Consider the following 8,014-nt stretch of genomic DNA (forward strand, 5'->3'; position numbering starts at 1 on the left):
ATTTAACTCCACTCTTTCCTCGACTCTTGACTGCTTTGCCCCTGTCTCTGTACACACTTCTTCCTCTAAGACTAGGCCTCAGCCCTGGCTTACCCCCATCATTAAGTTTCTCCGGTCCTGCTCTAGAGCGGCCGAACATCTTTGGAGAAAGTCCAAACAGTGGGCTGATTTTATTCATTACAAATGTATTCTTTCTTCTTTCTCACACGCCCTGTCTATGGCAAAACAGAATTATTACAAATCATTGATCTCCGTCAATGAGAGGCGCCCGCAGTGTTTGTTCTCCACCTTCAACACTTTGCTTAAACCTCCCTCTCCCTCTCCTGTCTCTTCATCATTCTCTCCCAATGACTTCGCTAACTACTTCATCTCAAAGATCACCACTATTCGCTCTGAGATAGTCCCTCCTGATTATTCTTCTGCTCATAATCTTCTTTCACCCTCGCCTAAAAAAATTTCTGTTTCCTCCTGCTTCTTTGGATGAACTCTCTACACTTCTGAACTCTTGCAAACCTGCAACCTGTTCTCTTGATCCAATTCCTACTCGTCTTCTAATTTCTATAGCTCCTCCTTTTCTGCCCGCGCTTCTCCATTTCTTCAATCTCTCTCTTTCTACTGGCTCCTTCCCATCAGACTTCAAACATGCTCTCATTTCCCCAATTCTGAAAAAAACTTCTCTTGACCCCTCCTCTTTGTCTAGCTATCGTCCGATTTCTCTTCTTCCCTTTCTTTCTAAATTTTTGGAATGGGTTGTTTATTCTCGCTGTCTTGAGTTTCTTGAAGCCAACTCCATTCTTGATTCCTTTCAGTTTGGTTTCCGCCCAAGGCATTCCACAGAGATAGCTCTCACTAAGATTTCAAATGACCTTTTACAGGCCAAGGCTAATGGCCTTTACTCTGTTCTCATCCTTCTTGATTTGTCTGCAGCCTTTGACACCGTTGATCACTGTCTTCTAGTGGATATACTTTCTGACCTTGGGTTCTCAGACTCTGTTCTCGACTGGTTTAGATCTTACTTGTCTGGCAGATCTTTTGCAGTAGTTGCAGGGGGTCAGACTTCATCTCCTGTTCCCTTATCTGTTGGAGTTCCCCAGGGCTCTGTTCTGGGTCCCCTTCTGTTTTCTCTCTACACACTGTCCTTAGGAAAACTCATTAGCTCTTTTGGTCTTTCCTACCATCTGTATGCTGATGACACCCAGTTGTATCTTTCCACCCCTGACCTTTCTCCAAGGCTTGAACAGCAAGTTTCGTCTTGTCTCACAGCTGTCTTGCAGTGGATGCGCCATCGGCGTTTGAAGCTCAACATGTCCAAGACGGAGCTTCTTGTCTTTCCTCCTAAGCCCACCCTTCAACACTCCTTTTCTGTCTCTGTGGACAACATTTCTATTCAACCAGTCCAGCAAGCTCACAGTCTTGGTTTTATCTTTGATTCTTCTCTGTCGTGTATCCCTCAGATCCAGACCACAGCCAAGGCTTGTAGATTCTCTTTATACAATATTGCCAAAATCCGACCATATCTCTCCGCCTCTACTGCCAAGATCCTGGTCCATGCCCTAGTGATCTCACGACTTGATTACTGTAACGTCCTCCTGGCTGGGCTTCCTCTTTCTCACCTCCGTCCTTTAATCTCTATCCAGCATCCAGCTGCACACATTATCACATACCCCCACTGCTCTGACCACATCTCTCCTGTGTTGGCATCCCTTCACTGGCTCCCACTCCCTTTCCGCATTCAGTATAAGCTCCTGCTGTCAACGTTTAAAGCCCTCCATGGGCTGGCCCTTCCTTACTTATCAGACCTTCTTTCTCCTCACCTTCCCACTAGGGCCCTCCATTCTGGTAGTCAAGGTCTGCTGTCCCAGCCCAGGATTTCCTCTGCCCCATCTCGGATTTGCCCCTTTTCACTCGCTGCCCCTCACTCCTGGAACCTTCTTCCCCCGCGAGCAAGAGCCATCACTTTTTTAACCAGCTTCAAAACGGAGTTGAAGACCATCCTGTTCAGAGAAGCGTTCCCAGGCATTGCATAATTGTCACTTGCTATTTGATGTTCTTTTGTTGCCTGTTTTATTGAATCATTTCCTGTATTACTATGTATTTTATATGTATTATCCTACTAGAGAGGCAAGCTAACTCCAACAGGCCTCCCTGGAAGAAGTTTACCCATCCATTAAGAAGCCAAGCCCTCCCTACAGTCCATCTCCCCTGATCCAGGCCTCGGAGGTAGAGAAGAACTGCTGGCCCTCATCCCCCTTTCCCTCCACCACTCCCTTCTCCTTTTTAGATTGTAAGCCTGAGGCCAGGGAACCGTCCAATTAAAAAGATTGTATGTACAGCGCTGTGTAAATTTACAGCGCTTTATAAAAGGTTAATAATAATAATGATAATGATGATGATGATGATGATGATAATAATAATAATAATAATAATAATAATAATAAACCATCTTTCTACTACCTTTAACCTTTCCTAGGAGTTTATCCTGTGAATATCCTGGAAAAATCGTGTAATTACGCGTAATGATTTCACATCAACCTCACACAAAATGTGCCATTAAAGTAATCACAAAGAAGCATTAATGCACATCTTTTTACTTTTGGGATTTCAGCGACAATGCATTTCCAGTATCACTTTATTTGTGCAATTGCATGTGATAATCATTTGCACAATTACTTGCCATTTTTGCTTCACTTGCAGGATGCTTTAAATGCACTTTAATCTCTCTTTAATGCCAAAATCAGCCCCAGTGTGATAAACCTATTACTATTATCATCTTACTTAGTGTTATCATCTTTTCTAGTGAGTCATGCTTTCTCATGATGTGGCCAAAGTATATCTTCAGTTTGATCATCTTGTCTTCCAGGCAGAGTTCCGGCTTAATCTGTTCAAGGATCCATTTGTCTTTTTGGCTATCTTTGGTATCCTCAGCACTCTTCTGCAGCACCACATTGCAAATGAATTGATTTTCTTCTCAATCTGCTTTTTTCACTGCCCAGCTCTCAGATCCGTACATGGTGATGGGGAATATAATGGCTTGGACAATCCTAACATTTGTGCTCAGTTGTATATCTTTACACTTTAGGATCTTTTCTAGTTCTTTCATGGCTGCCCTTCCCATTCCTAGTCTACTACTTACTTCTCGGCTGCAGTCCCCATTCTGATCAATATTTGATCCAAGATATGGGAACTCCTTTACTACTGTATTTTGATTTCCTCATTGTCTTGGCTGAATTTGCATAGATCCTCTGTGATCATTTTTGTTTTCTTTATAGTCAGCATTAAGCCTGCCTTTACACTTTATTCCTTGACCTTTCCTAGCCATTGTTCCAAGTCTGTAATGTTTTCCATTAATAGTATGGTGTCATCTGAGTATCATAGATTGTTGATGTTCCTTCCTCCTACCTTTACTCCTCCTCCTTCTAAGCCTAAACCTGCTCTTTATATGGTGATATATAAAAGTGGAACAGATAGGGTAAAAGGATGCATCCTTGCTTGACTTCTTTTCCAATTACGAACCATTCTGCTGAGATTACTCCATATTCTGTTCTAAGCATAGCCTCTTGTCGTGTATAGATTTCTCATCAGTACCATATCAGTACTGTATTCTCCTATAAAACAAATCCCTACATCTGGGCTCAACAAATGAATATATACATGGTGTGTGTGTGTGTTTGTTCTTCCTCAGACAGCGTCCCTCTCCAGATGTCTCTGAAGGTGTGTGTTTTCTGCCATGGCTCCTTGGCTATCCTATTTTACTGTGTGTGCATGGCCTATTTCTGCTCTATCCCCTTTAGGACAATTGGAACCCTTTTCATGTTCATCCCCTGGGAATGATTCATCCCAAAGATGCTCCCTAGCTCCTGCCAGCTTTTCCCGTGGGACCAGTTTTCTGCACCGTTGCCCATCAACTGTTTTCAAGACTAGTGTTTTAAAGAGATGCACTTCTACTCTTTGAATTACTATACTGTATTCTGTCATTCTTATGCTAGCCACCTCATGAGGCCTTTATTTACAAATATTTCTTTCTATGGCAGGAGGATCTTTTAATGTGTGTGTTATGCTTTATCCTTTCAGTATCTTTTAACCTGTTTTCATTTAGTACTATTACTAGAACTGTTTAATTTATCAAAAAAACCTTTTGTATCAAATGCACTTTAGCTGCAGTTGTTTTAAGCTGATGTGGGCTGCCCTAGGAGAAAGGCAAAAATGTAGTTAAATAAATAATGAATAAATATTTATCTTACAAAAATAACCTCAGGATGACAGCAGCATTAATAGAGTTGGCCCTCTATAGCCTCGGATTCAAACATCCATGGCATGAAAATATTGAAAAATACATACATTCCAGAAAGAAAACTTTACTATTTTATATAAGAGACATCAATTTATATCCATTGTATTTAATGGGACTTGAACATCCACAGATCTTGGTGTCCTGGAACCAAACCCCAGCAGATACCAAGGGCCCACTGTAATAATTTTATTAACAGTGATCATTAATCCCCCGCTTTCTTCCCCCCCCCCCCAATGTCATGCCTTCCTTAGTCAGATTCTCCATTATCTCCTGCTTCCTTGGTTGTGCCTCCATCCATTAGTCAGCTCAGTTTACAGGGTTTATCTGTAAACTGTAATTATCTGTCTCAATTTTCCTAATCCTTTGACAAGCCAAAGTGGGCACCAGTTTGAAACCTGAAAGCAATGCAGGCAGAGCAAGGTATCCCCAAATGCAATCACATGTAGCTGCTTGTCCAGATGAATATTTTATATTTTAAAAAATGCTGAATTGCTTGGTATTTCAAAAAGAAGTGTTGTTGCTTGTTGTTAGTTGTCATGCCTGACTTACAACAACCTATGAATGAGAGATGTCCAAGAGCCCTTCCTCAACTAACCTGCTTAGCTAGGTCTTGGCAACTCAGGGATGTGGTTTCCTTGCTGAGTTGATCTACCTATCATGCTCTTCTCATATTGCCTTCCATTTTGTTGTTTTTATGTCAAGTCATTTCTGATTTATGGCAACTCTATTACATGGGTTCGTTGCAAGATTTGTTGGAGTGGGGAGCCTTTATGTTCCTCTGAGGCTGAGAGGGTGTGACTTGCCCAGGGTCACCCAGTGGGTTTCCATGGCTGAACCCTGGTCTTCTTAGTCAAAGCCCAATGCTTAAGCCATTACACAATGCTGGTTCCCCTTCCACTTTACCACATCTGAGCATCTCACAAAGGCCTGCTGTTACAGGTCTTGAAGGGTTGCCATAATTGTCCACTTTTACCAGGGGTATGCTAGACCAAAACAGAAATAAAGAGCTCAAGCAAGGAAACAAATTTCACAGACGGCAACCCTCCTGGAATTGAAACTCAAGTGGAAGTCCTGCAGCAGTGTATACTGTTGAAGGAAGGGTGGGGAACCTATGGCTCTCCAGATATTTTGGATTACAATTCCCATAGTTCCTTACCATTGGCCATGTTGGGGGAAACTGATGGGCAACGGAAGCAAAAAGAAAAAAACAAGCCCCTTCCAGATGGTAGGTTTCCACATCTCCCACTGTAAAACTTGCAAGGAATTTAGCACTCCTTGTTGCTGTGGGACTGGAGGTCAGTCCTTGATCCCTTCTGATTCATAAGTCAAAAAGGTTGCTTCTTTGGACTGCAACTCTCAGAATCCCCTGGCAGGGGGATTCTGGGGGTTGCAGCCCAACATACGACTTTTCTAAACGCCAGTATATCTTCTGCTCCTTTCTGCTTCTGGAAGCTGCACTTTGCAAAGATGCAGACCTGAATGTCCTGACACTTCTAAAGGAATTTAAAATGAACAAATAGCCCAATGATGGGGGAGTTCCTCAGCAGATGTTTGAAAGCACTGATAAACTTCCTCACAACATCAAGCCACGTTTAAGGAAACTGCCAGAGGCTTGCAAACGGAACAGCTGTTTTGCTTGACAACGGTGTGTTTTGTGGGAAGCCTCCCAATGAGATATCAAGCCAAGAGCAGGAAACACAGTTGAGGCATGGGCTGCTGAGATACCAGGCTTCCACAGGGTCACCACCCACCTTGGGCTTCACCCACAACATGGCATAAACCAACAAGAAGGACTCTCATTCCTTCCACCAGTGTGTCTATTGCCCCATCAAGGGATCACTGATTCAAGCCACAAAGAGAAATGGAAGCACAGATAAAGCATGCTCCTCTTGGCACAGATCCTACATCAAACATGTAGCTAAAATATCATAGTACAGTGGGCACTTGGGTATCCAGTGGGGTTGGGTTCCAAGACACCCCCCCCCCATGAATACCAAAATCCATGGATATAGAGTTCAAAGAACTAGCCATGTTAGTCTCCGAAAAACCAGTACACAGAGATCTTGCAGCACCTTTAACACTAACTGAAAGATAGAAGTGGGTCATGTGAGCTTTTGTAGACTTGAGACTACTCCCTCAAATGCATGTGGTGGAGTGGCAAGCCTAGGGACAGACCTATATAGCAATCCATGTATGAGAATGTCTATAGGAATGCAAAGGTTTGTGAGTGTGGAGATGAGGTGACAAGTTCAGTTTTAACTGTTGGGGGACAAGGCAACAGCCAAGGTTAGTAGATAACCATATAAATATAGTTAGTATGGAAGTCAAAAAGGAGATGTGATGAACTGGCCAAGAGAGCCCCCATGAGGCTGGAAGGTTAGCGAGTATTATACTCTAATTTGCGTAGTGTGCCAGAAAACCATAGATGCTCAAGTCACATTATATAGTGGCATACTAAAATGGTGTCCTGTTTATAAAATGGCAAAATCAAAGTTGGCTTTTCAGTGTGTGTGTGTATACACACACACACACACTATATATATATATATATATATAACATATATATTTTCAAGCCATGGATGATTGAATCTGCGGATGGAGAATCCATGGATTCAAAGGGCCAACTATATGCTCCATCTCTAGATCTAACTTGTGAAATCCACTTCAAAAGCCAGCCAGTTATACTGTGCAATAGAGCTCTGTGGCAAGAAAGAACAAGATGCTGTGGGATGCCATAATCAGTTGCTCTCTCACCAGTTATGAAAGGATCCCACAAGGATCTCTGCTTCTGCTTCTCACCCCATTGTTCACTAGCAGGCGGGGGTTGGTCTTGTCATGCTGAAGTGCCCCACTCACCAGCATCAGAGATCTCTGCTGCTTGGGACTGCCAACTTGGCTTTTGAGGTGGGTTTGGGAGCATTTATGAGCATGATATTGGTTCCATGATTGTAAATGTGAACACAAAACAGTAATGTGGTTGTAACTCTAACATCATAATAATTAACAGGATGCTAGCCTTTGTCTCTGTGTTGTTTTTCTTCCCTACTAAATCTGGCACCCTAAAACAAGGATGGGCAACTGCAACTGGTTGTGGGCCAATGTTCTGCAGAACTAGGAATGTGAAGGCCTGGGGGGAAAAAACCAACCTTTTCCACTTGTTTTTTCCTTTGGAAAATCTGGAATGAAAAGTTATGGATCCCACCCCCCTGAATGGCGAGTAACATTTATGAGACAAGATGTCCACATATTTACAGGATCCCTGGACCTTCAGAGCTTGCTTACTCCTGGTTTCAGTGAGTGGGTGGGTGGGAATCTTTGTTGCTACTGCTATATTGTATGCCTTCAATGCATTTTCATCTTACGGTGACCCAAAGGCCATGTTTTTCAGGAGCAAGATTTGTTCATAGGGGGCTTGCCACTGTATGCATCTGAGGACGAGAGAGTAGGACTTGCATAAGGGCACCTGGTGGGGTTTCCATGGCTGAATAAGGATTCAAACCCTGGTCTCCTATAGTCCAAGTCAAACAAACACTCAAACCACGCCACATTGGCTCGCTTGTTATGTGCATTTAGATTATCTCTGATTTACAGTAACCCTTTCCTAGTCTTTCCTTTGCCAGATTTCTTTGGAGGACTTGCTTTTGCCTTCCTCCAGTGACTTGCCCTAGATCACCTGGTGGGGTTTCCATGGCTGAGCAGGGATTTGATCCCTGGTCTCCCAGA

This window comes from Sceloporus occidentalis, unplaced genomic scaffold (genome assembly GCF_023333645.1).
Source record: "Sceloporus occidentalis isolate IW3139 unplaced genomic scaffold, rSceOcc1.0.p SCAF_5, whole genome shotgun sequence".
Classification (NCBI taxonomy): Eukaryota; Metazoa; Chordata; class Lepidosauria; order Squamata; family Phrynosomatidae; genus Sceloporus; species Sceloporus occidentalis.